The following is a 25,393-nucleotide window of genomic DNA, read 5'->3' on the forward strand; positions in this document are numbered from 1 at the left end:
GGAGGAAAGGTGAGTAGAGTGTTTGTTTGTTTTTTATCAATGAGTGATGACTGGATTGTGGAGCTATTGGGGGGGGGGGGCTGTGCTGCATTCCATTCTATGGGGGCTGTGCTGCATTCCATTCTATGGGGGCTGTGCTGCATTCCATTCTATGGGGGCTGTGCTGCATTCCATTCTATGGGGCTGTGCTGTATTATAGTCTATGGGGGCTGGCTGTATTACATTCTATGGGGGCTGTGCTGCATTACATTCTATGGGTACTGGGCTGTAATGCTGGATACAGCTGTGATTATATGTTATATAGTCATGTTACACTCCCCTCACTTCTTGCAACCTACAAGTGTACAAAGATATTATACAGTCACCATGTGACAAGTGGGCCTGTGTGACTTCAAATGCCAGGGCGGAATTTTAGTCCCAGTCCGGCCCTGCCTGTAACCATGGAAAACCCAGCACAATAGCATCATGTAAATTATGCAACACCAGAAAACGACAATCTTCCTGATGGGCTGGCGCCATGCACATGGTCAGCTGTGTCCAAAACTGAGGTTTATTTTTAGCCAAAGGTGTAGCATCAATGCCCCTCAAAGGAATAGGGTTCTGCAAAGGCTGCAAGGGGAAACCACAACTTTTGGCAAATTCTAAGTCCATTAAGTTCAAAGCGGCGCCTGAATCCACAAACGCCATGACAGAAAATGACAATAATGAGCAGATCAGGGTCACAGATAAGAGAAATTTAGGTTGTACAGTACTGATGGTAACAGACCTAGCGACTCTTAGTACGCTTAGGGCAATCAGAAATAACATGAGCAGAATCGCCACAGTAAAAACACAGCCTATTCTGACATCTGAATCCCTGCCGTTCAGCTCTAGTCAAAATCCTATCACACTGCATAGGCTCAGGACTCCGCTCAGAGGACAACGCCATCGTGTGCACAAGTCTGCGCTCGCGCAAGCGCCGATCAATCTGAATGGCCAGAGACATAGAATCACTCAGACCAGCAGGCGTGGGGAACCCCACCATAACGTCCTTAACAGATTCAGAAAGACCCTTTCTGAAAATTGCCGCCAAAGCATCATCATTCCATTTAGTAAGCACAGACCATTTTCTAAATTTCTGGCAGTATGACTCTGCCGCTTCCTGACCCTGACACAGGGTCAACAAAGTCTTTTCTGCATGATCCACTGAATGAGGTTCGTCATACAATAATCCTAGCGCCTGAAAAAAAAAGTATCTACATTAAGCAAGGCCGGATTCCCTGATTCAAGGGAAAATGCCCAATCCTGATGATCACCACGCAGCAGAGAGATGACAATTTTAACCTGCTGAATGGGATCACCAGAGGAATGGGGTTTCAGAGCAAAAAGTTTGCAGTTATTTTTAAAGCTCAAAAACTTGGACCTGTCCCCAAAAAACAAATCAGGAGTTGGAATTCTAGGCTCTAAAACAGGAGTCTGAACGATATACTCCGAAATACCCTGTACTCTAGCAGCAAGTTGATCCACACGAGAAGCCAATTCCTGAACATCCATGCTAGCACCTAAAGGTTAAGAGGAAAAGAAAGACACAACAGACTGCAGAAAAAAAAAAATGGCTCAGTACTTTTCTTTCCTTTTTTTGAGATGCATTTATCTCATTGTGGGCCAGTTGTTCTGATATGAACTGGTGGCTTAGGAGCAGCATGAGACGAACTCTAGAGGAGGTGGTACCTATACTGACCGCAGACCCTGAACTTAACACAACAACTATAAGTAGCCGTGGGATGTACCCAACAAGGCCTAGACACCTCGACACAGCCGGAGAACTAGATACCCCTAAAGTTAGAAACAGGAAAGCTATCTTGCCTCAGAGAAAATCCCCAAAGGATAGACAGCCCCCCACAAATATTGACTGTGAGAGGAGAGGGAAATAACATACGTAGCATGAAACCGGGATTTAGCAAAGGAGGCCAATCTAGCTAGATAGAAAGGACAGGACAGAGTACTGTGCGGTCAGTATTAAAATACTAGAAAATATCCACCACAGATATTACAAAAATCTCCACGCCTAACTAAAGGTATGGAGGGTAAATCTGCTTCCCAGAGCTTCCAGCTTGACTGAATAAATCCACACTGACAAAGCTGGACAAGAAAAAACATAAAAATGCAATGAGCTATTAAGTCCACAGCATGTGGGCAGCAAAAACAAAGCCAGGACTTATCTTTGATGACTTGGATAGAATAGCAGGAGAATCCAGGCAAAGATGTGAATCAAACAAGAAACAATGGACAACTGGCACTAAGTAAAGGATCAGGCCAGATTAAATAGCCCAGTCAGAATTGGCAACAAGTGGAGGCAGCTGATGACTCCTGAAATCCAAAGGAGCAGCAGTACCACTTATAACCACCGGAGGGAGCACAAGATCAGAACTCACAACATTACCACTTATAACCACCGGAGGGAGCCCAAGAGCAGAATTCAAAACAGTTATCATGGTTGGAAACTGAATAACGGTTTTAAGCTCCGTTTTTTTTTATTGGAATAAGTTCATATTAGTACAACAAGGTTATCTTCCAAGTTTCATTAAGATCTTTTTAGGGATTCAGTCTTTATGAGCTGCCATATTCTGCCATACCTATCCCTACTGTGTTATCATGGTTGGAAACTGAATAACGGTTTTAAGCTCCATTTTTTTATTGGAATAAGTTCATATTAGTACAACAAGGTTATCTTCCAAGTTTCACTAAGATCTTTTTAGGGATTCAGTCTTTATGTGCCGCCATAGTCTTCTATACCTATGGTAGTTTTTTTTTTACAGTTGAATTTTTTCAATGTATTTTTCCTTTCCACTTCACTCTATTTAAAAATAAATTAGCAGAGGTAAAAACTGTAATTGTGTTTTCTCTGACACCCATGATGGCACCACGGAGAGAGAGGGGGACCCGCCCACCAAGGACAGGAAGCCTACAGATAAAAAGGCGGTACCTCTCTCCTGCATCAGTTGGTTTCCTGTCCTTGATGGGAGACCTACAGACTTTCCAACAGGAAGACGTTGTTGGATTCCGGGGCCAATCAGTCCGACTCAGGCAGCGGGGGTCCCCTTGCCTTGGCTGGTGTGGTGACCCGAAGCGCCACTGCTGGGGCTAGTGGGCCTCTAGGGTGTGCGGGGGAGGTGGCATGGAGTTCGCGGCCACCTCCTCGAGCAAGATGTTGCAGCAGCGATAACATCCAGGGGGTCCCCTCTGTGGTTGGGGGGGAGAGTGGCGCGCTCTCCCTCCTAAGCGTCAGCCTGCAAACTGCAAAATCTGGGGGCTCCAGTGTGCAGTGTCCCGCGCGCCATGCTCAGCGCCATCTTGGATCTGACTGCGCGTGATTTGGCCACGATTCTCGCGATACGGGCCATTGCGCATGCGCCGGTGGCAGCAGAGCGCTACTGCACTGGCTTGAATTGGTGGCGGGAATTATTGCCACATAAAAGGAAAAGGTTGCCCAGGTCAGGTGCTTCTGTGGGCTTAACAGCAGCAGCAGCAGTCAAGCATCATGAGCGACCTGGAGGCATCACCCCTATCAAAATTGCCACCACCAGCGTTGCTGCAGCAGCAAGAGCGACGACAGCAAAAAGGACACCAAGATGCTACCGGTAAAGAACGCCAAAGGTCCCTGCATAGCAAGGAGTCCAGTACCGCGTCCAGCAAAAGGACAGATGCAGAGCATCCCCAACTGGTATTTATGGGTCCGCGAGGTGGTAAGTGATCTCCGTGAAAGTCAGTGACAGTAAGGACATATTTGTCTTACTTTAGGGGAAGAAAAGCTAAAGGCAAATCTAAGCATAGAATTTGTGCCCTTTGTAGAGAAGACCTTCCGACTACCTGGGAGAAAAGACTTTGTAGCATGTGTATACAGCAGACAGTATCCGAAGGGCTTCCTGGGTTCGCAGCCGACCTCAAAACACTGAAAAAAAATCAGGTGGAAGACACCTTTAGATCCTTTAAAAGCAGAAAAAAGCGGAGGAAGACTAGGCACAGGTCTCCATCTCCTGGGTTTAATATTACGGATGATGTGGACTCAGATACATCTAACTCCTCTTCATCATCCTCTTCTTCCTCTGGGGGTCACAGTTGTTTTCCTTTGGAAGACACAGATGGCCTCATTAAGGCGGTTAAAAGCACTATGGGGTTGGTGGACCCTCACCCAAAAAGATCGGAACAGGACATCATGTTTTGGAGGTCTTGAACAAAAAAAGAAGAGGGCATTTCCCCTTAAAGTCACAATATCTGCACTAATCAAAAAAAGAGTGGAAAAAACCCATAAGGAAGGCGTTACTAATGCCAAAAAGAAAGTACCCCTTTGAGGATGAATCTTGCTCCTTTTGGGAAAAAGCCCCTAAACTAGATGTCGCCATAGCTAAGGCATCAAAGAAATTCTCCCTCCCATTTGAGGACATGGGGGTCTTGAAAGATCCCATGGAGAAAAAGGCGGACGCCTTTCTCAAAAGTTCCTGAGAAGCAGGTGGGGGAGGTCTAAAGCCGGCAGTCACCGCCGCATGTACTTCCCATTCAGTAATGGTATGGTTAGACCAACTATAAGGCCAACTAAAAGGGAAATCATCCCGGGACTCCACATTAAACACCTTGCCGGTGATGAGGGGGTGGCTGCTTTTTTGGCAGACGCTCCCACCGATTCAATCAGGTTAGCTGCCAGGTCAGCAGTTTTCTCTAACGCGGCTAGGCAAGCCCTCTAGCTTAAATGTTGGCCAGGAGAACTACAGACAAAATCCAAATTGTGTACCATCCCCTGTGAGGGCGAATTCCTATTTGGCTCCACCTTAGATGACATCTTGGAAAAGGCCGGGGATAAAAAGAAATCCTTTCCCTCCCTGAGTTTCCTTTCCTACAGAAGGCCCTTTCGGAGAAAGAGGTTTTTCTGAAGGAAGCCGGGGAAAAACCAGGAAAAATGGGAGGATAAGAGGAACAAGAATAAAGGATTCTTGTTCAATAAGAACCCCAGTGACAACAAAAAACCTTCCCATGAATGTTTGCCCCAGGTGGGGGGAAGACTGATCCTCTTTCTCTCGCCTGGGAGAAAATTACTTACAGTCCATGGATCCTGAACATAATAAAATCGGGACTTAAAACTGACATTTCTCAAACTCCCTCGTCCTTCCTTTATGATAACTTCGCCAAGATATTCAGGGGAGGAGTAACTGGCGTTGGAAAACGAGGTCATTGGTCTAGTGAAGGGGGTTCTCTTGAAGTTCCCCCCAAGAAAAAGGGCTAGGATATTATTCCCCTCTATTCCTGAGGAAAAAGCCGGATGGGTCATACAGGACCATCATAAATTTGAAAAACCTAAACAAATACCTAGAGGTCAAAGCGTTCAAGGTGGAAACAATAAAGTCATCTATAAAAATGCTGTTTCCTCTGTGTTTCATGGTAGTCCTGGACCTGAAGGACGCGTACTATCACATCCCTATCCACAAAGATCACCAGAAGTTTCTCAGGATAGCAGTTCACATTAGAAGGGTGTTACACCACTTTCAATTTTCAGCCCTCCCCTTTGGGCTAGCCATAGCTCCAAGAGTATTTACCAAGCTAGTTGAGAGGTAATGGCTCACCTGAGGGAACAGGTCACACTGATAGTGCCCTCTCCCCAATACTGCAGCAAACAACTAGAGGCAATAATGCACTCTAGAAAAACTGGGCTGGCTGATAAATTTAAAAAAATCCAGATTATTACCATCCCAAACCCAAGAATATCTGGGTCTCACTCTAGACTCCGTAAAACAGGAATGCCGCCTTCCTGTTAAAAAATACAAAAAATATCAGGGCCCGTGTCGAAAATGCAAGATCTCCCCTCCATAACCCTCCACCAAGCCATGTCCCTCTTGGGATCTATGACATCATGTATCCCTGCAGTCCAATGGGCTCAGCTCCATTCGAAAGACCTTCAATGGCAAATCCTGTCAGAAGAGGTCTCTCTAAAAGGGAATTTAGAAGATCGGTTCAGTTTATTTCTGCACACAATTCAGTCACTAAACTGGTGGACATCGCAAAACAATCTTGGCCACCAACTCTAGCAAAAGAATCTTCCAACATGAAAGAACTACTGGCGGTCAAGTTTGCACTACTGGAGTTCTTGGGGCCCCTTCACTCCCACCATGTTAGAATTATGTCAGCCAACAGGGTAGTGATAACGTACCTGAATCACCAAGGGGTTACTCGCTCTCAAAAACTGATGGAAGTAGCCTAATCAATATTCCACATAGCCAAAAGCAACCTTCTATCCCTGTCAGGTCTTCACATAAAAGGGGTGGACAATTACAGAGTGGACTTTTTGAGTTGTTCCCACCTAAATCAAGGGGAATGGGAGCTAAATCAAACCGTGTTCACCCAAATTACAGAAAAATGTGGGGTACCGAGCATAGACCTCTTTGCAAACAACCTCAACAAAAAAGTAAACACTTTTTGTTCCATAAGACCATTGGAGAACCCAGTATCGTTGGATGCGTTCCTGATCCCATGGCTCCATCAACTAGCATATGCATTTCCCCCAATTGCTCTGATTCCGGCAGTGCTGAGGAAGATTCGGGAGGACGGGGCTCATGTGATCTTGATAGCCCTGTTCTGGACGAAGAGGCCTTGGTTCTCTTGGATGATGAGAATGTCAGTATCCAACCCGTGGGTACTTCCAGACTTTCCAAATCTCCTCTCCCAGGGCTCAGTTCATCATCCGCAAGTTGCGAGCTTACACTTGACAGCCTGGCATTTGAGAGGCAGCTACTAGAAAGCAGAGGATTCTCTCCGGGGCTGGTAGCTACTCTACTAAAAAGTAGGAAACCAATTATGACCAAACAATATGGGAAAATATGGAAAAAGTTCCTTTCATCCTCAGGCGCTAAAATAAATGAAAGAGTCCCTCTTAAGGCCATTTTAGAGTTCCTAGAAAACGGGTTGGAAATCGGTCTAGCCACGAGTACCCTAAAAGTCCATGTGGCAGCATTGGGAGCCCTATTTAACTATGATTTGGCGGGGAATTGGTGGGTTTCCAGGTTCATCAGGGCAGCCGGTAGATCAAGACCTCTTCCAGTAAGGGTTACCCCTAAATGGGATTTAAATTTGATCCTTAAGGCCCTGACTAAGCGTCCCTTCGAGCCCTTAGAGGGTGTCCCATTGAAAATCCTATCTCTCAAAACATCCCTGCTGGACGCCCTCACCTCTGCATGGAGAGTTATTGACATACAGGCTCTATCTGCTAACCCTCCTTACACCCAGTTTTTGGAGGATAGGGTTGTTCTCAAAATAGACCCAGCATACCTCCCGAAAGTAGCATCCCGATTCCATAGAACTCAGGAGATATCTCTTCCCTCCTTTTCTCCCAACTCTAAAAACAAGGAGGAAGAATCCTTACATACACTAGATGTCAGGAGATGCCTTATGTATTACATAGAAGCCACCAGAGAGAGTAGGGAGGACGCCTCTCTTTTTGTGTGTTTTCAGGGTCCCTGGAGGGAGAAAAAAAGCCTCTAAAGCCACTTTGGCAAGATGGATCACGGACGCCATCAGCCTATCTTACTCATCGAGTGGGATGGCCATCCTGGGAGATGTCAAGGCTCACTCAACGAGAGCAGTAGCGACCTCTTGGACGGAGAAGGCCGGAGCTTCAATTGACCAGATATGTAGAGCTGCTACTTGGTCCTCACCATCTACATTCTATAGGCACTATAGATTGGACATTATCTCCTCTTCAGACCTTACCTTTGGTAAAAGGGTTCTGGAAGCGGTGGTCCCTCCCTGACTGTTCAAATCTCTGCAAATCTCTCCGTGGTGCCGTCATGGGCGTCAGAAAAAAAATATAGTTCTTACCGATATTTCTCTGAGCCCATGATGGCACCCATACATTCCTTCCCTTCACTTATGGGTGTGCACACTAATATAGTGCCAGATGATAAGTACCGGAATAGTCAATTAATAATTAAGTTTAAGTAATGTTAAAAGTAATACTATTTCTTAGTCTCCCATCGTTCACTAGTAAACAACTGATGCAGGAGAGAGGTACCGCCTTTTTATCTGTAGGTTTCCTGTCCTTGGTGGGCGGATCCCCCCTCTCCGTGGTGCCATCATGGGCTCAGAGAAATACCGTTATTGGTAAGAACTAGATTTTTCAAAAATGTTAATTCATACATTCCTATATAATAACTTTACATTTCAAATAAACAGTGAATCCCTAAGTAGATCTTTATCGAAAAATTTAGCCTTAAAGCCCTTGTTTTTGTTTGTTTGATTTTCACACAAGACTATGGCAATGGCACAGTATTTTTTAAATGGTTTTCTTAATTTATATAATCTCTCTGATCTCAGTTTACTGATAAAATAAAAGTTTACTTTATTTAAAAAAAAATTAAGGGTTCACTCACACTGGCCGTTTCGGTTCCGTTAAGTGCATGCGCTTTTTATGTGCACGCGCATAAGAAGCGCATGCTGAATTACTGTGTCGCTGGTTTTTAGCGCACCATGAGAAGCGAGCTAAGCACTCATGTGATGCCCAGGGATGCACGTGCATGCACATTCATTCTACTAAAGCGTCTTCAATGTGAAAACGGTTTAGGAGGATAGCTTAGCAAGGGACAGTCGTTGCGTTTTTGCAACAGAGTGATTTAGGGACAGTTTAGTGTAGGAATAGTTAAAAAACTAAAGAAAAATAATAAAGACCTATTTAATTTTTTTATATAATAAAAATATCAATTTAAACAAAAATATTTATATTTTTTAATTTAATTATTTAATGCAAAATTAGAAATCTTAAATTATTCAAAACTACTTGAAGCCAAAGCTGATTCAAGAAAATAAAATTCAGTCTGAAATGAAAAGCAATTTTAAAATTTAAGTAAATGTACACTAAAGATTAGTATCAAAAGAAGCTAAGGCATAAATCAGTTTCAATGGTGAGAAAAGGTCGGATTCTGGAGATGTTTTTAAGATGCAGGTGACAAGAGTGAGTGAGTGATCGGAAATATAGGGAGTAAAGGAAAGATCGGTTTCAAATATGACCCCAAGACAGCGGGCATGCTGCTTGGGAATTATGGTTGAACCCTCCAGGGTAATTTCGATGTTGGGAAGAGTGAGGTTAGTAGAAGGGAGAAACACAAGAAGTTCCGTTTTGGAGAGATTTAGTTTCAGGTAGAGGGAGGACATGTTAGAGACAGCAGACGGACAATCCTTGGTATTTTGAATTAGGGTAGGGGTGATGACAGGGGAAGAAGTGTATAAATGGGTGTCATCAGCATAGAGATGATACTGGAACCCAAATCTGCTGATTGTTTGTCCAATAGGGGCCGTGTAAAGAGAGAAGAGGAGGGGGCCTAAGACTGAGCCCTGCGGAACCCCAATAGTAAGGGGACGAGGAGAGGAAGAGGAGCCGGCAAAGGATACAGTGAAGGAGAAGTCAGAGAGGTAGGAGGAGAACCAGGAGAGGGCTGTGTCCTTGAGGCCTATGGAGTGGAGCATAGTGGGAAGGACCTGGTGATCTGCAGCGCCCCAGAGTCCTGGTCGTTGCAGTACTGAAGCTCTGCTGCTAAGGGGGGCTATGGTACGTCTGATGGCACTGAAGGAGTTCATCTGACCAGATATCACATACACCAATACATTTCACAGTCGGGCCTCCAGGGGGAGCTAAGGGTACTATTCATTAGGCCACTCCTCACATACTGGTAAAACTGGGGGTCAGGCAGGTAGTTAGAAAGCTGACTGGGTTGGAACCAGGCAATACCTTGTGGCAGAGGGTGTTGTGGGGGAAGATTCGGTAGGGTCTCTGTCAGGTTTGGGACCCTGACAGAGGCCTGGCAACAAGGAAGAACGTCACGGGACCGTGCCTGCTCAGCATAGCGGCGGTGCCCTAAGAAAGGATCAGAAGCGAGATAGATTGTGCTGAGTGAGAAACGAGACCAAAGCAACAAGGAGAATACCAGTAGGAGTCGTGCTGTAAGACCGAGGCAACATCCTACTGAGGCGCATAACCGGTGGCCGGAACGCCGAGGAAGTATTTATACATCTAGCTCCAAGCAATACCTCAAACCAACGGCAGGACAGTCAGTCATAGGCGGGCTGTCTCACACCAATCACCTAAGAAGACATAGGGGGCAACTTGTGGAGAGGGGCGACTCTAGGGTCCCGGAAGAGCTCAGAGCCTACCCGTCATACGGGTGCGTCCCAACCATAACACCGGGAGGGACGGAGGATTAGCAGAACATCATCTAATCGAGTTGTGAGGGAACATCAGAAACAGACACAACAGTTGTGGGGACTTTCCGTAAGCACTGCAGGGAAGGACTACAACACATAGCGCTAGTGGGAAGGCATAGATTTCCACCTGCAAAGAGAACTCTGGAGGTGCCATTGGACCGGCCGGACTTGCGCAGCCTGGGGATCCAGATTCCGGACTGAGGACCCAGAGATCTTTAGTAAAGAGGTAAAGAGACTGCAACCTGGTGTCCTTGTTATTTACTGCGACCGGCACTTCACAACCACACCATCATTCACCACTCTTTCACCGGACGTCCCCCTGACAGGCAGGGCCACGGACCGGGCATAGCCACCGTGACAACCCCAGAACAGAGACTCAGAGGCCCGGTACCCCTCGGCCCTGCGGCAGTTGGGGCGCTCCAACTTGGCGTCACGAACAGGATCTACTTAAGCCTGAAGAATCAGGTCATGTGTGCCTTGGAACTGTGATTTACCGTGCTTGGACTGTGCTTTATTGGAAAGACTGTGCATTGCCATTACTACAAGGATTACCGCCAAAACCGCCGCCATTGCAGCGCTGAGGAGAAGCGCAGGAGAAGAAGAGGGGCGTGGAGTGGGCGTAGACAAGCTCGAGAGCGCGAAAAACAATGGCCGCCCAGTCTAAATATCTCTGCATCCTGAGGACGTGTCCGTCAGCAGTCGAGACCCGCCTTCTGATTTTCTATGCCGGGCGGAAACCGAAGAAACGAAACTATGACTCAGATGAGGTGGGACTGGAGACTAGAGAAGGCCTGCAGAGAAGGATGGCCCCGCATCGACCCCCGTCACCAGAGGATTATTCTGATATGCCCCCGCTAGAAGATTGGGGTCCGTGGGAGCTGTCGATGGGGCATCCTTTGCCTGCACGGTCCCCAGCCCGTGTGCCTCCCCCAGGGGAAAGGAGTGACGCTGGAGGAGTCACCCCAGGTAGGGGTACTGAGCGCCGCGACCCCCAGGGAGACCGCCTCACCTCTGCACCAGACCCCGCCGCTGCGGCCACTGGCGTCCCAGCATTCCTGCCGTCTGCTCCCAAAGAACCGGGGGGGCCAGCCGTGGGGCCCTTCCCTTGGGGAGAGTATAGGAACCACCTGATTGCGGAGTTCCAGCGGGAAGTGGAGCGGGAGGCGCGTGGCGAACTGCTGGAGGGCTCCCTGCCGAAGTGGGGCGTTGTGATTGTTTACCTGCCCCAAACAGGAAAAGGCTTCGTGCAGGAGATTGGGACAGCCCTAAGAGTCCGCATCACTTGGGAGGAAGTGGAACCCTGCTTGTGCGGAGACGGCGCCAAGTCCTTCCTGAAGCCAGGGGATGTAGTCACATACCGCCGGCGCCTAAAGGGGAGCAGCTGGTGGGCCCGGGATATGCAGCGCTGCACCGCCGTTCTGGCGGTATCCCGAACCGAGGGGGAGGAGCTTGCCGCTGAAGCCGCTGCTGCTGCCAGCATCATCCATCGGCCTACGCAGACTCTCATCGCAGCGCACGACCTGGTCGTGCAGAAGACCCGAACCCACGGGGTATACCTGGCCGCGGGAGTAAACTTGGAGTCCAGCTTATCCGGTCCGCAGAAAGCCACTTGCCAGGTAAAGCCTCGGTGGGGGCTGCCTCCTGAGTAATGAGTAAGATATTGATGCTCTGCAAATGTAAAGAGTTACTGTTCTACTGTTTTGCTGCTAAAACCCGTCCAGGGTTAACTCTTAAAGGGATCCCTTTGATGACCCGGGATCCCTATTGCTTTTTGGTTATTTTTCTACTTTTTGTTCCCTGTTGAAAAGAACTGCTGGAATCATGAACAGTGCATGATACAAACTGCTTGTAAATAGTTGCACCTTCTTAAAGGTGCTCCTTATTGGTTTTACATAAAAGAAGGACTCTTTGTGAAGATACCGCACCGGAGTCCTTATTGTGTACGGACTGGTAGCTGAAGAAGCTGCGCTATCTCATAAGAACTTGGTCCCCTCTTAAAGGGGATGTTCACATGTTGCATTTGAGAATGGTATTGTCCTAAGACAGTTAGAGGGCAATAATGTCTTAGAAGAAAGAAAGTAATAATGTTGATATGTAAACGTTATATGTATCCAACTAGTTGATTGTAAAAAAATGTTTGATAATGTTGATGGAAAAATGAGGACAGAAAGTGAACCCGTACGGGGTTAGTTGGTGAGTCCTCCTAGGATCCGTATAGAGATGGCTCGGTGACCTCAAACTGAAAGAAAAATGTTATGTTCTATGCTGTGTATAGTGGTGGAAGGGTAGTAGGCCCCGGCTGAACGGGGCGGTCCTGCATAGAAAGGAGAGGCAGTAGGTCTGGAGCCGTTAGGACAGGCGGTCCATCAGACTTAAAGAAGGAGAATGAAATTAATTGCCTTATAATGTGATTATAAGAAGGTCTTTTGTGGATGCAGAGTGTACGTCCTTAAAGGCAATGTTAAATAATTGTTAGAGAATTTGCACTAAGTAGAATACCCGGTTGAGTAAGAAAAGTTATTTATAGCATGTTGCTATGACGTTTAATTATGTTTGTAACGTTCAAGTGTCCTCACCTCCCATAAAGGGAAGCTCTGTTCAAGTATGCTTATTGTTATTGCACTCAACAAAATTGTATGTCTTTTTGCTAACCTGTATTGTTGTTTTCTTCCCAGTCCCGGAGTACTGGATTTAACCGGGGGGGGGGAGTGCAGCGCCCCAGAGTCCTGGTCGTTGCAGTACTGAAGCTCTGCCGCTAAGGGGGGGCTATGGTACGTCTGATGGCACTGAAGGAGTTCATCTGACCAGGTATCACATACACCAATACATTTCACAGTCGGGCCTCCAGGGGGAGCTAAGGGTACTATTCATTAGGCCACTCCTCACATACTGGTAAAACTGGGGGTCAGGCAGGAAGTTAGTTAGAAAGCTGACTGGGTTGGAACCAGGCAACACCTTGTGGCAGAGGGTGTTGTGGGGGAAGATTTGGTAGGGTCTCTGTCAGGTTTGGGACCCTGACAGAGGCCTGGCAACAAGGAAGAACGTCACGGGACCGTGCCTGCTCAGCATAGCGGCGGTGCCCTAAGAAAGGATCAGAAGCGAGATAGATTGTGCTGAGTGAGAAACGAGATCAAAGCAACAAGGAGAATACCAGTAGGAGTCGTGCTGTAAGACCGAGGCAACATCCTACTGAGGCGCATAACCGGTGGCCGGAACGCCGAGGAAGTATTTATACATCTAGCTTCAAGCAATACTTCAAACCAATGGCAGGACAGTCAGTCATAGGCGGGCTGTCTCACACCAATCACCTAAGAAGACATAGGGGGCAACTTGTGGAGAGGGGCGACTCTAGAGTCCAGGAAGAGCTCCGAGCCTACCCGTCATACGGGTGCGTCCCAACCATAACACCGGGAGGGACGGAGGATTAGCAGAACATCATCTAATCGAGTTGTGAGGGAACATCAGAAACAGACAACAGTTGTGGGGACTTTCCGTAAGCACAGCAGGGAAGGACCACAACACATAGCGCTAGTGGGAAGGCATAGATTTCCACCTGCAAAGAGAACTCTGGAGGTGCCATCGGACCGGCCGGACTTGCGCAGCCTGGTTATCCGGATTCCGGACTGAGGACCCAGAGATCTTCAGTAAAGAGGTAAAGAGACTGCAACCTGGTGTCCTTGTTATTTACTGCGACCGGCACTTCACAACCACACCATCATTCACCACTTTTTCACCGGACGTCCCCCTGACAGGCAGGGCCACGGACCGGGCCTAGCCACCGTGACAACCCTAGAAAAGAGACTCAGAGGCCCGGTACCGGGTACCCCTCGGCCCTGCGGCAGTGGGGGCGCTCAAGATCCACAGTGTCAACTGTGGCAGAGAGATCCAGGAGAATCAGCAGAGAGCAATGACCTTTGGATTTAGCTGTTATTAGATCATTAGAGACTTTAGTGAGGGCAGTTTCAGTGGAGTGTAAAGAGCGGAAACCAGATTGTAAGGGGTCGAGAAGAGAATTATCCGAGAGATAGCGGATTAGACGCGAGTGGACCAAGCGATCCAGGAGTTTAGAGATGAAGTAAAGGTTAGAGACAGGTCTGTAGTTAGCAGTGCAGTTCAGGTCCAGGGATGGCTTTTTAAGTAAAGGGGTTATGATGGCATGTTTAAATGAGGAGGGAAAGATACCTGAAGAAAGAGAGAGGTTAAATATTTTAGTCAGGTGTGTGGTGACTACTGGCGAGAGAGACTGCAGGAGAGGTGAAGGAATGGGGTCACTGTTGCAGGTTGTAGGCCGAGCAGAAGCGAGGAGCTTGGAAACTTCTTCTTCTGAGACAGGCTCAAAGATGTCTAGTGAGCTTGAGGTGCGGCAGGGAAGGGGATCCAGGCACTGAGGAGATTGGGCTGAGATATCCAGATGGATGTGGTTGATTTTTTCTAGGAAGTAAGTGGCCAGATCCTCACCACTGAGATTGGTGATGGGGGCCTGTACTTTAGGTTTCAGGAGGGAGTTTAAGGTTTACTTTGTATGAGACAGTAACAAGGTATATCCTTTAAAATAGAAGCACTTTAGATAACAGTTGTGATACTGTATATTCCTACATTTTTACTGTAAATAGTAATAGACAACGTATAAGATAGTAGAGTGGGTATGGTAAGGTCAACAACCATGCTGGCTTAAAGCATTTTCCTACCGGTGGCGTGAAGAAAATGTGACAGACCGTGCAGAGGTCCAACGATTGCAGCTACCAGTACAGTACTCCAAGTTTTATCCCCAACAAACCCAAACCGAAGAAATAGCATCCATCCTGGAAGTGAAAACTTGACTTCAGCAGGGGCAGCTATATTGTATGGAGCCATTTATTATATGGCAAGCTAGATGGAGGACAGATAACATCTACTGTGCTATATTTAGATGGAAGATCTGGTTACCATTAGCACAGATTATATTGGGAAGAACGTTGAACACCCATATATTCCTATACAGCAACTTTATCATTCAAATAAAGACTGAATCCCTAAAAAGATCTTAGTGAAACTGGAAAAATACCCTTGTTGTACTAATATGAACTTATTCCAATAAAAAAAACGGAGCTTAAAACCGTTATTCTGTTTCTTAAAAAAATGAACCCCTACATTCATGTATAGCAACTTTATGTCAAATAAATACATAAGTAAATAAATTGGTTCCTCTGCTTCAAATAGAGCGAAGTGGAAAGGAAAACTAAATTAAGAACACGAAACGGTAAAAAAAAATGTAAAATAGGCATAGGTATAGATGAATATGACTAAAATATCTACCATAGATATAGATGAATATGACTACAATATCTACCATAGATATAGAGGAATATGACTACAATATCTACCATAGATATAGATGAATATGACTACAATATCTACCATAGGTATAGATGAATATGACTAAAATATCTACCATAGATATAGAGGAATATGACTACAATATCTACCATAGATATAGAGGAATATGACTACAATATCTACCATAGATATAGAGGAATATGGCTACAATATCTACCATAGATATAGAGGAATATGACTACAATATCTACCATAGATATAGAGGAATATGACTACAATATCTACCATAGGTATAGATGAATATGACTACAATATCTACCATAGATATAGAGGAATATGACTACAATATCTACCATAGATATAGATGAATATGACTACAATATCTACCATAGATATAGAGGAATATGACTACAATATCTACCATAGATATAGAGGAATATGACTACAATATCTACCATAGGTATAGAGGAATATGACTACAATATCTACCATAGGTATAGATGAATATGACTAAAATATCTACCATAGATATAGATGAATATGACTACAATATCTACCATAGATATAGAGGAATATGACTACAATATCTACCATAGGTATAGAGGAATATGACTACAATATCTACCATAGGTATAGATGAATATGACTAAAATATCTACCATAGATATAGATGAATATGACTACAATATCTACCATAGATATAGAGGAATATGACTACAATATCTACCATAGATATAGAGGAATATGACTACAATATCTACCATAGATATAGAGGAATATGGCTACAATATCTACCATAGATATAGAGGAATATGACTACAATATCTACCATAGGTATAGATGAATATGACTACAATATCTACCATAGATATAGAGGAATATGACTACAATATCTACCATAGATATAGATGAATATGACTACAATATCTACCATAGATATAGATGAATATGACTACAATATCTACCATAGATATAGAGGAATATGACTACAATATCTACCATAGATATAGATGAATATGACTACAATATCTACCATAGGTATAGAGGAATATAACTACAATATCTACCATAGATATAGATGAATATGACTACAATATCTACCATAGATATAGATGAATATGACTACAATATCTACCATAGATATAGAGGAATATGACTACAATATCTACCATAGATATAGAGGAATATGACTACATTATCTACCATAGATATAGAGGAATATGACTATAATATCTACCATAGATATAGATGAATATGACTACAATATCTACCATAGATATAGAGGAATATGACTACAATATCTACCATAGATATAGAGGAATATGACTACAATATCTACCATAGATATAGAGGAATATGACTACAATATCTACCATAGATATAGATGAATATGACTACAATATCTACCATAGATATAGAGGAATATGACTACAATATCTACCATAGATATAGAGGAATATGACTACAATATCTACCATAGATATAGAGGAATATGACTACAATATCTACCATAGATATAGAGGAATATGACTACAATATCTACCATAGATATAGATGAATATGACTACAATATCTACCATAGATATAGATGAATATGACTACAATATCTACCATAGATATAGAGGAATATGACTACAATATCTACCATAGATATAGAGGAATATGACTACAATATCTATCATAGATATAGAGGAATATGACTACAATATCTACCATAGATATAGAGGAATATGACTACAATATCTACCATAGATATAGAGGAATATGACTACAATATCTACCATAGATATAGAGGAATATGACTACAATATCTACCATAGGTATAGATGAATATGACTAAAATATCTACCATAGATATAGATGAATATGACTACAATATCTACCATAGATATAGATGAATATGACTACAATATCTACCATAGATATAGAGGAATATGACTACAATATCTACCATAGATATAGATGAATATGACTACAATATCTACCATAGGTATAGATGAATATGACTACAATATCTACCATAGATATAGAGGAATATGACTACAATATCTACCATAGATATAGAGGAATATGACTACAATATCTACCATAGATATAGATGAATATGACTACAATATCTACCATAGATATAGAGGAATATGACTACAATATCTACCATAGGTATAGAGGAATATGACTACAATATCTACCATAGATATAGATGAATATGACTACAATATCTACCATAGATATAGATGAATATGACTACAATATCTACCATAGATATAGAGGAATATGACTACAATATCTACCATAGGTATAGAGGAATATGACTACAATATCTACCATAGATATAGATGAATATGACTACAATATCTACCATAGATATAGAGGAATATGACTACAATATCTACCATAGATATAGAGGAATATGACTACAATATCTACCATAGGTATAGATGAATATGACTACAATATCTACCATAGATATAGAGGAATATGACTACAATATCTACCATAGGTATAGAGGAATATGACTACAATATCTACCATAGATATAGATGAATATGACTATAATATCTACCATAGATATAGAGGAATATGACTACAATATCTACCATAGATATAGATGAATATGACTACAATATCTACCATAGATATAGAGGAATATGACTACAATATCTACCATAGATATAGATGAATATGACTATAATATCTACCATAGATATAGAGGAATATGACTACAATATCTACCATAGATATAGATGAATATGACTACAATATCTACCATAGATATAGAGGAATATGACTACAATATCTACCATAGATATAGAGGAATATGACTACAATATCTACCATAGATATAGAGGAATATGACTACAATATCTACCATAGATATAGATGAATATGACTACAATATCTACCATAGATATAGAGGAATATGACTACAATATCTACCATAGATATTGATGAATATGACTACAATATCTACCATAGATATAGAGGAATATGACTACAATATCTACCATAGATATAGAGGAATATGACTACAATATCTACCATAGATATAGAGGAATATGACTACAATATCTACCATAGATATAGATGAATATGACTACAATATCTACCATAGATATAGAGGAATATGACTACAATATCTACCATAGATATAGAGGAATATGACTACAATATCTACCATAGATATAGATGAATATGACTACAATATCTACCATAGATATAGAGGAATATGACTACAATATCTACCATAGATATAGATGAATATGACTACAATATCTACCATAGATATAGAGGAATATGACTACAATATCTACCATAGATATAGATGAATATGACTACAATATCTACCATAGATATAGATGAATATGACTACAATATCTACCATAGATATAGAGGAATATGACTACAATATCTACCATAGATATAGAGGAATATGACACATAGGGTTTTAGTATTTTCCGGGGTGAAGGATTCATGGCTCCCTCCCCTCAGTCTGAACATGGCTGCTCTCCTCCTCAGGGCACTGCGGTGCAGGGAGGCGGTGCAGTGAGGCGGTGCAGTGAGGCGGTGTAGTGAGGCTCTGTACTTTTCCCTCTGCTAGTAGTGAGGCTAGTAATGGCTGCTCTCCTCCTCAGGGCACTGCGGTGTAGTGAGGCGGTGTACTTTTTAGTAATGGCTGCACAGGCCCGGGCTGCTCTCCAGCAGTACCAGACGTCAGGAACTACCTCAGCCTACTACACTGACGAGCAGTGTCCCTGCCTGTGCGGCCATTACTACCACTGACTGTGGTAACACTTGGGCCGTGTTCTCACCTGTCTTTAGTCTGCGGCTCCCGGTTACTGCTCCTGACGGCTCCCAGGCGCGCTCCTCCCATGGCGGCAGTGTGACAGAGTCTTCTAGTGATGTGTCGTTGGTGAAGGAGCTGACACATAGAGCCGGCTCCCTGCTGTGAAGGAAAGGAGTCGGCTCTGCAGCGTGAGTGAGCCGAGTCTTTCTTCTTTCCTTGTCTGGCGCCTGCAGCCTATCAGATTCAGCCAGTGAAGTGTGACTGTGAGTCATGTGGGAGGAGCAGACAGCAGGAGGGAGATGTGGAGTCTGTGGACTGTGAGTAAATGCCGGTGAGTCCAGTGATCACACATTGATCACCTATAGTGCGGCCACTCGGCCATCAGTGTCAGTCATGGACAATCTCTTTAAAAGTGTTCTATGTGTAACACTACCTGAAGTAGATTTACTGGAACTTAACTGTTAATACAGTTGGTATAGAACTAGGGTTGTAGTGCCATATTCTGTTTGACTTGCTGGGATTTGTAGTGCTGTGCACCACCAGCAGGAGAAGTTGATACCATGGTATAGCAGCATTTATACATTTCTGTTCCATGTTGTGTTGAAATAAACTGAGTTTACTATTCCGTATGCTTTGCACAGTGTATGTGTGTACAGTGTGTGTGTGTGTACAGTGTGTGTGTACAGTGTATATAAAGTGTGTGTGTGTGTACAGTGTGTGTACAGTGTGTGTATGTGTACAGTGTGTGTGTATACAGTGTGTGTACAGTGTGTGTGTGTGTACAGTGTGTGTATACAGTGTGTGTGTGTACAGTGTGTGTATACAGTGTGTGTGTACAGTGTGTGTATACAGTGTGTGTGTACAGTGTGTGTGTATACAGTGTGTGTACAGTGTGTGTGTGTACAGTGTGTGTACAGTGTGTGTGTACAGTGTGTGTACAGTGTGTGTGTGTGTACAGTGTGTGTGTGTGTGTGTGTGTGTAGTGTGTGTACAGTGTGTGTGTACAGTGTGTGTGTGTGTACAGTGTGTGTGTACAGTGTGTGTACAGTGAGTATACAGTGTGTGTACAGTGTGTGTGTGTGTATACAGTGTGTGTGTGTGTGTACAGTGTGTGTGTGTACAGTGTGTGTACAGTGTGTGTGTGTACAGTGTGTGTGTACAGTGTGTGTGTACAGTGTGTGTGTGTACAGTGTGTGTGTGTACAGTGTGTGTGTGTACAGTGTGTGTACAGTGTGTGTGTATACAGTGTGTGTGTGTGTGTACAGTGTGTGTATACAGTGTGTGTGTACAGTGTGTGTGTGTGTGTACAGTGTGTGTACAGTGAGTATACAGTGTGTGTGTGTTTACAGTGTGTGTACAGTGTGTGTATACAGTGTGTGTGTGTACAGTGTGTGTACAGTCTGTGTGTACAGTGTGTGTGTGTGTGTGTACAGTGTGTGTCTACAGTGTGTGTGTGTGTGTGTATACAGTGTGTATACAGTGTGTGTGTGTGTACAGTGTGTGTATACAGTGTGTGTGTACAGTGTGTGTGTATACAGTGTGTGTACAGTGTGTATACAGTGTGTGTGTGTGTGTGTGTGTACAGTGTGTGTGTATACAGTGTGTGTACAGTGTGTATACAGTGTGTGTGTGTGTACAGTGTGTGTGTATACAGTGTGTGTACAGTGTGTATACAGTGTGTGTGTGTGTGTACAGTGTGTGTGTGTGTACAGTGTGTGTGTACAGTGTATATAAAGTGTGTGTGTGTGTGTACAGTGTGTGTACAGTGTGTGTATGTGTACAGTGTGTGTGTATACAGTGTGTGTACAGTGTGTGTGTGTGTACAGTGTGTGTATACAGTGTGTGTGTACAGTGTGTGTATACAGTGTGTGTGTATACAGTGTGTGTACAGTGTGTGTGTGTGTACAGTGTGTGTACAGTGTGTGTGTACAGTGTGTGTACAGTGTGTGTGTGTGTGTACAGTGTGTGTGTGTGTAGTGTGTGTACAGTGTGTGTGTACAGTGTGTGTGTGTGTACAGTGTGTGTGTACAGTGTGTGTACAGTGAGTATACAGTGTGTGTACAGTGTGTCTGTGTATACAGTGTGTGTGTGTGTGTACAGTGTGTGTGTGTACAGTGTGTGTACAGTGTGTGTGTGTACAGTGTGTGTGTACAGTGTGTGTGTGTACAGTGTGTGTGTGTACAGTGTGTGTACAGTGTGTGTGTATACAGTGTGTGTGTGTGTGTGTACAGTGTGTGTATACAGTGTGTGTGTACAGTGTGTGTGTGTGTGTACAGTGTGTGTACAGTGAGTATACAGTGTGTGTGTGTTTACAGTGTGTGTACAGTGTGTGTATACAGTGTGTGTGTGTACAGTGTGTGTACAGTCTGTGTGTACAGTGTGTGTGTGTGTGTGTGTACAGTGTGTGTCTACAGTGTGTGTGTGTGTGTGTATACAGTGTGTATACAGTGTGTGTGTGTGTACAGTGTGTGTATACAGTGTGTGTGTACAGTGTGTGTGTGTATACAGTGTGTGTACAGTGTGTATACAGTGTGTGTGTGTGTGTACAGTGTGTGTGTATACAGTGTGTGTACAGTGTGTATACAGTGTGTGTGTGTGTACAGTGTGTGTGTATACAGTGTGTGTACAGTGTGTATACAGTGTGTGTGTGTGTGTACAGTGTGTGTGTATACAGTGTGTGTGTATACAGTGTGTGTACAGTGTATACAGTATGTGTGTACAGTGTGTGTGTGTACAGTGTGTGTGTGTACAGTCTGTGTGTGTGTATACAGTGTGTGTGTATACAGTGTGTATACGGTGTGTGTGTATACAGTGTGTGTGTACAGTGTGTTTACAGTGTGTATACAGTGTGTGTGTGTTTACAGTGTGTATACAGTGTGTGTGTACAGTGTGTGTGTGTACAGTGTGTATACAGTGTGTGTGTGTTTACAGTGTGTATACAGTGTGTGTGTATACAGTGTGTGTGTACAGTGTGTGTATACAGTGTGTGTGTACAGTGTGTGTGTGTGTACAGTGTGTGTACAGTGAGTATACAGTGTGTGTGTGTTTACAGTGTGTGTACAGTGTGTGTATACAGTGTGTGTGTGTACAGTGTGTGTACAGTCTGTGTGTACAGTGTGTGTGTGTGTACAGTGTGTGTCTACAGTGTGTGTGTGTGTGTGTGTATACAGTGTGTATACAGTGTGTGTGTGTGTACAGTGTGTGTGTATACAGTGTGTGTGTACAGTGTGTGTGTATACAGTGTGTGTACAGTGTGTATACAGTGTGTGTGTGTGTGTGTACAGTGTGTGTGTATACAGTGTGTGTACAGTGTGTATACAGTGTGTGTGTGTACAGTGTGTGTGTATACAGTGTGTGTACAGTGTATACAGTATGTGTGTACAGTGTGTGTGTGTACAGTGTGTGTGTACAGTCTGTGTGTGTGTATACAGTGTGTGTGTATACAGTGTGTATACGGTGTGTGTGTATACAGTGTGTGTGTACAGTGTGTTTACAGTGTGTATACAGTGTGTGTGTGTTTACAGTGTGTATACAGTGTGTGTGTGTACAGTGTGTGTGCATACAGTGTGTGTGTGTACAGTGTGTATACAGTGTGTGTGTGTGTGTTTACAGTGTGTATACAGTGTGTGTATACAGTTTGTGTGTACAGTGTTTGTGTGTACAGTGTGTGTACAGTGTGTATGTATGTACAGTGTGTATACAGTGTGTGTGTGTACAGTGTGTATGTACAGTGTGAGTACAGTGTGTGTGTGTACAGTGTGTGTGTGTGTGTGTGTACAGTGTGTGTGTAGAGTGTGTATACAGTGTGTGTGTACAGTGTGTGTGTGTACAGTGTGTGTGTACAGTGTGTATACAGTTTGTGTGTGTACAGTGTGTATAGTGCGTGTGTGTGTACAGTGTGTGTGTATACAGTGTGTGTGTACAGTGTGTATACAGTGTGTGTGTGTACAGTGTGTGTGTGTACAGTGTGTGTGTGTACAGTGTGTGTACAGTCTGTGTGTGTGTACAGTGTGTGTGTGTTTACAGTGTGTATACAGTGTGTGTACAGTGTGTGTGTGTACAGTGTGTGTACAGTCTGTGTGTACAGTGTGTGTGTGTACAGTGTGTGTCTACAGTGTGTGTGTATACAGTGTGTGTGTGTGTGTACAGTGTGTGTGTATACAGTGTGTGTGTGTGTGTACAGTGTGTATACAGTGTGTATACAGTGTGTGTGTGTGTACAGTGTGTGTGTATACAGTGTGTGTACAGTGTGTATACAGTGTGTGTGTGTGTACAGTGTGTGTGTATACAGTGTGTGTGTGTACAGTGTGTGTACAGTATACAGTGTGTGTGTGTACAGTGTGTGTGTACAGTGTGTGTGTACAGTCTGTGTGTGTATACAGTGTGTGTGTATACAGTGTGTATACGGTGTGTGTGTATACAGTGTGTGTGTACAGTGTGTGTACAGTGTGTATACAGTGTGTGTGTGTGTGTTTACAGTGTGTATACAGTGTGTGTGTACAGTGTGTGTGCATACAGTGTGTGTGTGTACAGTGTGTATACAGTGTGTGTGTGTGTGTGTTTACAGTATGTATACAGTGTGTGTGTGTATACAGTTTGTGTGTACAGTGTTTGTGTGTACAGTGTGTGTACAGTGTGTATGTATGTACAGTGTGTGTGTGTACAGTGTGTATACAGTGTGTGTATACAGTGTGTATGTACAGTGTGTATACAGTGTGTGTGTACAGTGTGTGTGTGTGTACAGTGTGTGTGTGTGTGTGTACAGTGTGTGTGTAGAGTGTGTATACAGTGTGTGTGTATACAGTGTGTGTGTACAGTGTGTGTGTGTACAGTGTGTGTGTACAGTGTGTATACAGTTTGTGTGTGTACAGTGTGTATAGTGCGTGTGTGTGTACAGTGTGTGTGTATACAGTGTGTGTGTACAGTGTGTATACAGTGTGTGTGTGTACAGTGTGTGTGTGTACAGTGTGTGTGTGTACAGTGTGTATACAGTTTGTGTGTGTACAGTGTGTATACAGTGTGTGTACAGTGTGTGTGTGTGTATACAGTGTGTGTGTGTGTTTACAGTGTGTGTACAGTGTGTGTGTATACAGTGTGTGTGTGTGTGTACAGTGTGTATACAGTTTGTGTGTGTACAGTGTGTATACAGTGTGTGTGTGTACAGTGTGTGTGTGTATACAGTGTGTGTGTGTGTGTTTACAGTGTGTATACAGTGTGTGTGTGCAGTGCGTGTGTAAACAGTGTGTGTGTACATACAGTGTGTGTGTATACAGTGTGTGTGTACAGTGAGTATACAGTGTGTGTGTGTACAGTGTGTATACAGTGTGTGTGTGTACAGTGTGTGTGTGTGTACAGTGTGTGTACAGTGTGTGTGTGTGTGTGTGTACAGTGTGTGTGTGTACAGTGTGTGTGTACAGTGTGTATACAGTGTGTGTGTATACAGTGTGTGTGTACATACAGTGTGTGTGTATACAGTGTGTGTGTATACAGTGTGTGTGTACAGTGTGTATAGTGTGTATACAGTGTGTGTGTGTGTATACAGTGTGTGTATACAGTGTGTGTGTATACAGTGTGTGTGTACAGTGTATACAGTGTGTGTATACAGTGTGTGTGTGTACAGTGTGTGTACAGTGTGTGTGTATACAGTGTGTGTGTACATACAGTGTGTGTATATACAGTGTGTGTGTATACAGTGTGTGTACAGTGTGTGTGTGTACAGTGCATACAGTGTGTGTGTATACAGTGTGTGTACAGTGTGTGTATACAGTGTGTATACGGTGTGTGTGTGTGTATACAGTGTGTGTGTGTGTATACAGTGTGTGTGTACAGTGTGTGTTTGTACAGGGTATACAGTGTGTATGTATACAGTGTGTGTGTGTGAACAGTGTGTGTGTACAGTGTGTATACAGTGTGTGTGTATACAGTGTGTGTGTATACAGTGTGTGTGTGTACAGTGTGTATACAGTTTGTGTGTGTACAGTGTGTGTGTGTGTACAGTGTGTGTGTGTGTATACAGTGTGTGTGTGTGTTTACAGTGTGTGTACAGTGTGTATACAGTGTGTGTGTATGCAGTGC

The 25,393-nt window shown here is 43.7% G+C and overlaps 1 protein-coding gene across 1 annotated transcript in view; it reads right to left on the minus strand.

Annotated features, from left to right (window-relative positions):
* The window catches only part of LOC143766961 (uncharacterized), a 59,302-nt gene extending 39,774 nt beyond the window's left edge, over positions 1–19,528 (minus strand). The window contains exon 1 of the mRNA XM_077254981.1: positions 19,344–19,528. The gene's annotated coding sequence lies outside the window, so the exon portion shown is untranslated. The remainder of the gene's footprint in view (positions 1–19,343) is intronic.
* Positions 19,529–25,393: the final 5,865 nt, after the last annotated feature.

The sequence above is a fragment of the Ranitomeya variabilis genome, chromosome 4 (genome assembly GCF_051348905.1).
Source record: "Ranitomeya variabilis isolate aRanVar5 chromosome 4, aRanVar5.hap1, whole genome shotgun sequence".
In the NCBI taxonomy this organism is placed as follows: Eukaryota; Metazoa; Chordata; class Amphibia; order Anura; family Dendrobatidae; genus Ranitomeya; species Ranitomeya variabilis.